The 8,504-nt window shown below is 44.8% G+C and overlaps 1 non-coding gene across 1 annotated transcript; it reads right to left on the bottom strand.

The window, feature by feature from the left end:
- Window positions 1-3,199: 3,199 nt before the first annotated feature.
- Window positions 3,200-3,281, bottom strand: trnas-cga (transfer RNA serine (anticodon CGA)). The gene has a single exon. It is a non-coding gene; the product is annotated as a tRNA-Ser (tRNA).
- Between the last annotated feature and the right edge of the window lie 5,223 nt (window positions 3,282-8,504).

The following is an 8,504-nucleotide window of genomic DNA, read 5'->3' as shown; positions in this document are numbered from 1 at the left end:
CAAACAGGTGCTGAAGTGCAGCGACTAGGGTACTTTCACCGTAACTTCATTGCAGTGTTAATGTCTGCCTACTTGGGACACTGATAAATAACCAAACTTCACTTTACCATCTTCCCCAATATTCTTCTCATTCAATGCATCATCCTTTGTCATTTCTGCCAACTCTAGATTGTTGCCACCACTAGAACTCCACTCCCCTCTGCAGTCCTTTCAATTTTCTGAGTGGAGATTTTCCTCTTTACACCTTCGCCCATGTCCTATCAATTAAAGCAATTCCGCCTCCCCCCGCCCCCCGCACGCCCCCCCCCCCCCCCCACCCCCGATCGAATGTACTCAATGTCCAACGCCTCTAACATTACTTCCAGATGAAAGGCCAATTTCTTCTCCCAAATTAATCGTATTTGCTGTTCACATCATGCTCTGCTCTGGATTGTGGAGACCAAACAAAGATCGATTACTAACCCTCTGGGATTTCTCCATTCAGTCCAAAATTGTGGCTCCACTTCTGCTCAGAATTCTGGCCCACTATCTTTTTAATTCTTCACTTGTTTTCACTCTGATCTCTCTGTCCTTCGTCTTCTCTCATATTCCAATGAAGCTCAGTGCACAATTCCTGAACGCACTATTTTGATATCTTCACTTGTTCTCTTTCTATTCATGGTAGCCTTGCACCACCAGTTCCTGCATTTCTTCTCTCTTGTACTCTACGCAATCACAGACTTTCTATTTTGTCCCTTTATTTTCTGCCGTTATCAATCTGCCATTTTATTTTGGTCAAGAGCTTCAAGGTTTTAGGTGTGCAGATTACCAACAAACTGTCCTGGTCCCTCCAGGCCAAGGGAAAGCCCCCCCCCCCCCCCCAACGCTTCTATTTTCTCAGCAGGCTAAGAAAATTCTGCATGTCCACTCCGACTCTCAGCAACCTTTACAGATGCACCACAGAACACATTATTTCCGGTTGCATCAGAGGCTCCTTCTCTAACCAAGACTGGAAGCAACTACAAAGGATCATGAACGAAGCCCAGTCCATCACACACACCAGTCTCCCATCCATTGACTCTGTCTACACATCCCGCTGCCTCAGAAATGCAGCCAGCATAATCAAGGATCACACAAACCCCCGACATACTCTCTTCGACTTTCCGTTGGAAAAAAGATGCAAAAGTCTGTGATCGCGTATCAACTCACTCAGGAATACCTTCTTTCCTGCTGCCATCAAACTCTTGAACAGACCTACCTTACATTCAACTAATCTTTTTCTACATCCTAGCCATGACTGGACATTCTCCTTTCCTTTTCTATGATTGGTATACGTTGTCTGCATGGCATACAAGAAACAATATTTTTCACAAGATACTAATACAGGTAACAACAATAAATTAAACCAAAATTCAAATAAAATCAAACTTAAGGCAGGAAGGTGGGCACACTGTTTGGGGGGCACACTGTTGCCTCAGTGCGCCAGCGACCCAGGTTCAATTCCAGCCTCAGGTGACTGTCTGTGTGCAGTTTGCATGTTCTTGCTGTGTCCTCGTCGTTTTCCTTTGGGTGCTGCTGTTTCCCCCCAAACTCCAAAGATGTGTGCCTTAGGTTGATTGGCCATGTTATAATTGTCCCTTCGTGTCAGGGGGACAAGCAAGGTAAATACATGGGGTTACGGGGATGGGAACTGGGTGGGTTGTTCTCTCTGCAGGCTTGATGGGCGAAACGGCCTCCTTCTGCACTGCGGGGTTTATATGATTCTTCTTTGAAATTGTTGCATTACTTTGAGATTGTAATCTCTGTCCCAATTTTGTACATTTCTTGGAATTTTACGCACATTTGTAGTTTCAGCACGAGTGCATTTATCTCAGCCTCATCCCAGCAACTCCTTTGTCATTTAATGTCTCCTGCCCTCAACGATGCTTTGAAGCCAGAAGAGAAATATTCATGCTAAATTCAGTAATAAGTATCGACCACGAATGAGTTAATATTCTGACACAGTATTTTTGAGGCAGCGCAAGATCACACAAATGCTATAATTTTTACCTTATGTAAGGTTGATATGGACAGAATGAGCGGTAAATTGAACTTGTTAAATTGCCACAGGTGCCAACAGGCAAACACAAACAATCGGAGACACAGAAAGAAACATATGGAACAATATGTATCTAATACAATCGGAAAGGATGGAAACTTCACCTGATCAATTCATGGTGATTTTGGGAACGAAATTCCATGTTTTAAACCAGTGGTTAAGAAGCAATGTTGATTTTTGTCCAAATAATGATGAACTATGTCTTTAACGTGGTGCTGTTTCCATGTGCTGATACTCTCGTCCCTCTCGACGCTACATGTCACAGGGAGGACGCTGCTTTCCAAAAAAACATGGTGACTTATTGCAGGGTGTCCGGTAGATCAGACACACTGCAGCTATTATGGATAAACTATTTCTGTGAAATCATTGATCGTATCTGCTTCCACCACCATCACAGAGAACGAGATTGATCCATTATTCTTCTGGCTGAGTGATGTTGCCTTCTTTTTAGGTCAAACCAAATAAACAAACTCAAATTAAGTCAGGACAAAGTAAAAGGGGCAGCTCCCCAAAAAGGAGGGGGAACAGCCCGAACAGAAATCAAAGTACAAAGGAAACTTAAAAACATCAAATTAAAATGTGATTATTAGGATCGATAATGCACCCCAACCCCTGCGGTGCCCAGCGGGCGCGGAAGGCGTCAACCCCGCCCGTGGACACCGCATGCTCCCTCTCCAGGGCCACCTGGCCGCGAACGTAGCCGCGGTAGAGGGGCAGACAGTCAGGATGGACGGCCCCCTCGATCGCCCGCTGCCTGGACCGGTAAATGGCGCGTTTCGCCAGGCCCAGGAGCAGGTTCACGAGGAGGTCGCCATCCCGACCCTCCCCTCTCCGCACCGGGTGTCCATAGATCAGGAGCGTGGGACTGAAGTGCAAACAAAACATCAATAAAAGGTTCTTTAGGAAAACATAAAGGGAGTGCAGCCTAAGACAAACAACATAGACATGGTCCACGAACTCCACAAGGCCGCAGAAAGGGCAGTCTTCGGAGCCCGTGAACCAGTGAATCCTACGGTTGTGCGGAACTGCTGCATGCATCACCCTCCACTCAGGTCCCCGACGTCATTGGGGAAAAAATTGGCGACTTTGCACGTGCCTGAATGAAACATTTCCAACCATAATCGCTGCGAGCAGGGTTCGAACCTGCGCGGGGAAACCCCACTGGATTTCGAATCCAACGCCTTAACCACTCGGCCATCGCAGCTGCGTATTTGCTGCACTAATGTAACCACCTCAGTAACGTGCATATATTAACTTCATCAGTACCAGGATTGGACAGAGCACAGTGTGTGAGCTGAAATTTGTTCCTGAACTTTTACTTTGTATCTTTGTCTCTGAATTCATTTATGAGGCCAGTGATTTGTTTTTTTTTCTATTTAACTAATTTTTCAGTGAAAACTAATTACGTCCGAAGAGAAAATGAAAACAAAAGTATCTCTATTACTGGCGAATGTTGCGTTCGCCCTATTTTGTTCACTCGTTTTAAAATACAAGAGGCCGCCGATAAGGTTCTAAATAAATTATCAATGCGATAGCCGGGCATCGAACCCATATCACCTGCGTGGAAAGCAGCTACTCGCACCACTATTCCACCATCGCTCGCGCTGCATCAGCGACCGTTATTCGCATTAGTTATAATTACGGAACTACCTTCGTTGCTGATTTCATCAGGCACCAGGTGTGCCCGTCGGAAACTGAAATTGGCTTGTCTCGTTTTCGCCACCTTTTTACTATTGTTTCATACTGGGAATTCATTGATCAATTTTGAGGCCTGTTCTTTCATTGAACAAAGTGTCCACTCAAAGTAAATTGAAGTTGAATTTTCCATTAGAAAGATCGTGATGGTGAGGATTTTTAGTGAATTTCATTTTAAGAGTGCTCAGCTACTGTTATGACCTGCGATAACTAATTAAAGACATCAGAACCGTGATGGCCAGGAACTGACCCTAGATCAAATGCTCGCACTGTCACCACTCCACCACCATCGCTCACCTGGTTCTGCCACCCACTCTGTAAGAAAGTTCAGCTCTGACAGTGAATCTGGTTTCCTCCAGGTCCAATCGGAGGATGGTCAGAAACTGTCTGTCACTGTCAGAAACTGCATTGTGAGAAGTTTAACAACACCAGGTTAACGCCGGCAGGTTAACCAGTCCAACGCCGGCATCTCCACATCATGACTACGATAGAAACTGCATTATCAGCGAGTGCGGGGTGATCATTTAACTGGCTGTTACTGGTTGTTGTGGTTGTGATTTACTGTTACCTGTCAGTGCAAGAACAACACATAAAACTATACAAACACTTAGTTGAAGAAAGGACTTCTCTTGTGGCACTGGGAGCATTTGCATAATGGATGTCTGGTTCTGTTCAGTTTGACGGCAGTCACGTTTGATGCACTTTGATTCTTGTATTTATTTTCCCACGATACCCTTTCCCTTTCGCGACGTGTCATGTTTATTTGCTCGTTTGCCTAAATGTTGAACTGAAACCAATTGGAATTGGCCAATTATTTCAGCAAGAAGTCCAAAGATGTGCGGGTTAGGTTGATTGGCCAGGTTAAAAATTGCCCCTTAGAGTCCTGAGATGCGTAGGTTAGTGGGATTAGCGGGTAAATATGTGGGGGTAGGGCCTGGGTGGGATTGTGGTCGGTGCAGACTCGATGGGCCGAATGGCCTCCTTCTGCACTGTAGGGTTTCTATGATTTCTATGAAGATGCACTTTCTACTCTGAGCGCTCTTTGTTGCAGTAGGAGCGCTGCAGCTGCGGATGTGGCGCAAAGAGTGGCATGTAGGACTTCTCATCATTGTTTTATTTAATTTGATTTGATTTATTATTGTCGCATGTATTAATATACAGTGAAAAAGTATTTTTCTTGTGCGCTGTAGAGACAAAGCATACCGTTCATAGAGAAGGAAAGATGAGAATGCAGAATGTAGTGTTACAATCATAGCTAGGGTGTCGAGAAAGATCAACGTAATGCAAGGGAGGTCCATTCAGAGGCAGCAGGGCAGAAGCTGTTCTTCAGTCGGTTGGTAGGTGACCCCAGACTGTTGTATCTTTTTCCCGATGGAAGAAGGTGGAAGAGAGAATGTTGTCTGGTGAGATATTCAGACGTTGTGGGTCAGAATCTCATCGAAGTCGGCTTTTTAGGTAAAGTTTGAAGAAACAGAGGATAACAAAGAGAGAAATAAGGAAGGAGAGGATCAAATATGAAGGTAGGCTAGCCAGTAACATTAGGAATGATAGTAAAAGTTTCTTTAAATACATTAAAAACAAACGGGAGGCAAAAGTAGACATTGGGCCGCTCCAAAATGACGCTGGTAATCTCGTGATGGGAGACAAGGAAATAGCTGAGGAACTTAATAAGTACTTTGCGTCAGTCTTCACAGTAGAAGACATGAGTAATATCCCAACAATTCAGGAAAGTCAGGGGGCAGAGTTGAATATGGTTGCCATCACAAAGGAGAAAGTGCTAGGGAAAATTAAAGGTCTGAAAATTGATAAATCTCCGGGCCCAGATGGGCTACATCCTAGAGTTCTAAAGGAGATAGCTGAAGAAATAGTGGAGGCGTTAGTTATGATCTTTCAAAAGTCACTGGAGTCAGGGAAAGTCCCAGAGGATTGGAAAATCGCTGTTATAACCCCACTGTTCAAGAAGGGAACAAGAAAAAAGATGGAAAATTATAGGCCAATTAGACTAACCTCAGTTGTTGGCAAAATTCTAGAATCCATCGTTAAGGATGAGATTTCTAAATTCTTGGAAGTGCAGGGTCGGATTAGGACAAGTCAGCATGGATTTAGTAAGGGGAGGTCGTGCCTGACAAACCTGTTAGAGTTCTTTGAAGAGATAACAAATAGGTTAGACCAAGGAGAGCCAATGGATGTTATCTATCTTGACTTCTAAAAGGCCTTTGACAAGGTGCCTCACGGGAGACTGCTGAGTAAAATAAGGGCCCATGGTATTCGAGGCAAGGTACTAACATGGATTGACGATTGGCTGTCAGACAGAAGGCAGAGAGTTGGGATAAAAGGTTTTTTCTCAGAATGGCAACCGGTGACAAGTGGTGTCCCGCAGGGTTCAGTGTTGGGGCCACAGCTGTTCTCTTTATATATTAACTGGGGACTGGGGGCATTCTGGCCAAGTTTGCCGATGATACAAAGATAGGTGGAGGGGCAGGTAGTATTGAGGAGGTGGGGAGGCTGCAGAAAGATTTAGACAGTTTAGGAGAGTGGTCCAAGAAGTGGCTGATGAAATTCAACGTGGGCAAGTGCGAGGTCTTGCACTTTGGAAAAAAGAATAGAGGCATGGACTATTTTCTAAACGGTGACAAAATTCATAATGCTAAAGTGCAAAGGGACTTGGGAGTCCTAGTCCAGGATTCTCTAGAGGTAAACTTGCAGGTTGAGTCCGTAATTAAGAAAGCAAATGTAATATTGTCATTTATCTCAAAAGGCTTGGAATACAAAAGCAGGGATGTACTTCTGAGGCTTTATAAAGCACTGGTTAGGCCCCATTTGGAGTACTGTGAGCACTTTTGGGCCCCACACCTCAGGAAGGACATACTGGCACTGGAGCGGGTCCAGCGGAGATTCACACGGATGATCCCAGGAATGGTAGGCCTGACATACGATGAACGTCTGAGGATCGTGGGATTATATTCATTGGAGTTTAGGAGATTGAGAGGAGATCTAATAGAAACTTACAAGATAATGAACGGCTTAGATAGGATGGACGTAGGGAAGTTGTTTCCATTAGCAGGGGAGACTAGGACGCGGGGGCACAGCCTTAGAATAAAAGGGAGTCACTTTAGAACAGAGATGAGGAGAAATTTCTTCAGCCAGTGAGTGGTAGGTCTGTGGAATTCATTGCCACAGCGGGCTGTGGAGGCCGAGACGTTGAGCGTCTTCAAGACAGAAATTGATAAATTCTTGATTTCTCGAGGAATTAAGGGCTATGGGGAGAGAGCGGGTAAATGGAGTTGAAATCAACCATGATTGAATGGTGGAGTGGACTCGATGGGCCGAATGGCCTTTCTTCCGCTCCTATGTCTTATGGTCTTATGGTCTAAATTAGGAACGGTTGTGTCAATGCTCTCAGAGTAGTGAAACTGCCGCCTCGAACTTCATGAGAATCCCTGCAGGGCAGAAGGAGAACATTCGGTCCATCGGGCCTGCACCGACAACAATCCCACCCAGCCTGTATCCTCGTAACCCCACATATTTACCGTGCTAATCCCTCTGACATTAAGGGACTATTTAGCATGGCCAATCCTGCTAATACGGTGCTAATTTTCATGGCTGAGCTGCCTATTCCAGAAAGACAAAATCTCCCATTCGGGCCGCAAATGAAGCTGGCGTCTGCTTTGGAGTGTCTGAAACCTCAGGTTTCCCTGGTGGCAAACTCCTCTCCAAAACTGGTGTCCTGATTTTAATCGAGTTTCTCATCTGATTAGAAATATGGGAATGTGGAATTGTTCTGGACTCTTTACCCCTCAAGCCCGTGTATCCAAACTTCATCTTGGTTCTGTGAAGCTCAAAACACTGAACGAATCATTAGTTCATCGGCAATAAGGATACAGAACAAATGCACCACCGACGAGGATGGGATTCGAACCCACGCGTGCAGAGCACAATGGATTAGCAGCGTTAACCACTCGGCCATGAAATGGTCACTCCGCAATCCATTTTTAGTGTTTTAACATCCGGAAGAAAGAACATATTTCTCCCGCAGGAAAATGTTGCCTTTCTGCTTTCTCGTTAATCTTGATTCGCTGTTACTTTTCCATTTGATGTAAATTCAGAGAAAGTAAAGAGAGGGGCAGTTTACCTCTCTGGTCCCTGTTTGGTTTTGAATTCATCGAACATGACCCTGATGTAAAACGTGGCGCAACGGGAGAGCGTCTAACTTCAGAGTAAAGAGCTGCGTGTTCGAATCACGGAGCTTTTCTGCGTTGGTCTTTGGATTTTGGTTGTTTCCAATTGTTCCTGAAATGATACAACTGTGATAGAATTGAAATTTTAGGGATGCTTCCGTTTCGCATGCTCAGTTTACTTTTTTGCACACTTTCATATTTGAACAATGTGTCAGAGATATGATTCGTCCATTGTTTGTAAAATTAAAGCAAGGTCCACAGTCCCAGTTGTATCTGGGAGGCATCAATGGGGAGAGCTGACCGGTGGTGATTTAACCAGAGGAGTCACATCTCAGGCGAGGAGCAAGGCTGAGAAGGTGGGGCCTTCATGAACAATCTCAACCGATACTGGAATTGATCCCGCGCTGCTGGCTGAATAAACTGTTTAGCCAACTGAGACAAATACGCTGTGCTACTCGTTAATGAAAATCAAGAAGCAAATGAACTGCAAAGAAAACCCTGATTTGCTTTTGGGCAGCAGCAGAATACGTCTTTTTGATGGAGTGATTACATGA

This window comes from Mustelus asterias, unplaced genomic scaffold, assembly GCF_964213995.1.
Source record: "Mustelus asterias unplaced genomic scaffold, sMusAst1.hap1.1 HAP1_SCAFFOLD_35, whole genome shotgun sequence".
NCBI lineage: Eukaryota > Metazoa > Chordata > Chondrichthyes > Carcharhiniformes > Triakidae > Mustelus > Mustelus asterias.
The sequence above is the reverse complement of the archived record's forward strand: the minus strand, read 5'-3'. Positions and strand labels throughout refer to the sequence as shown.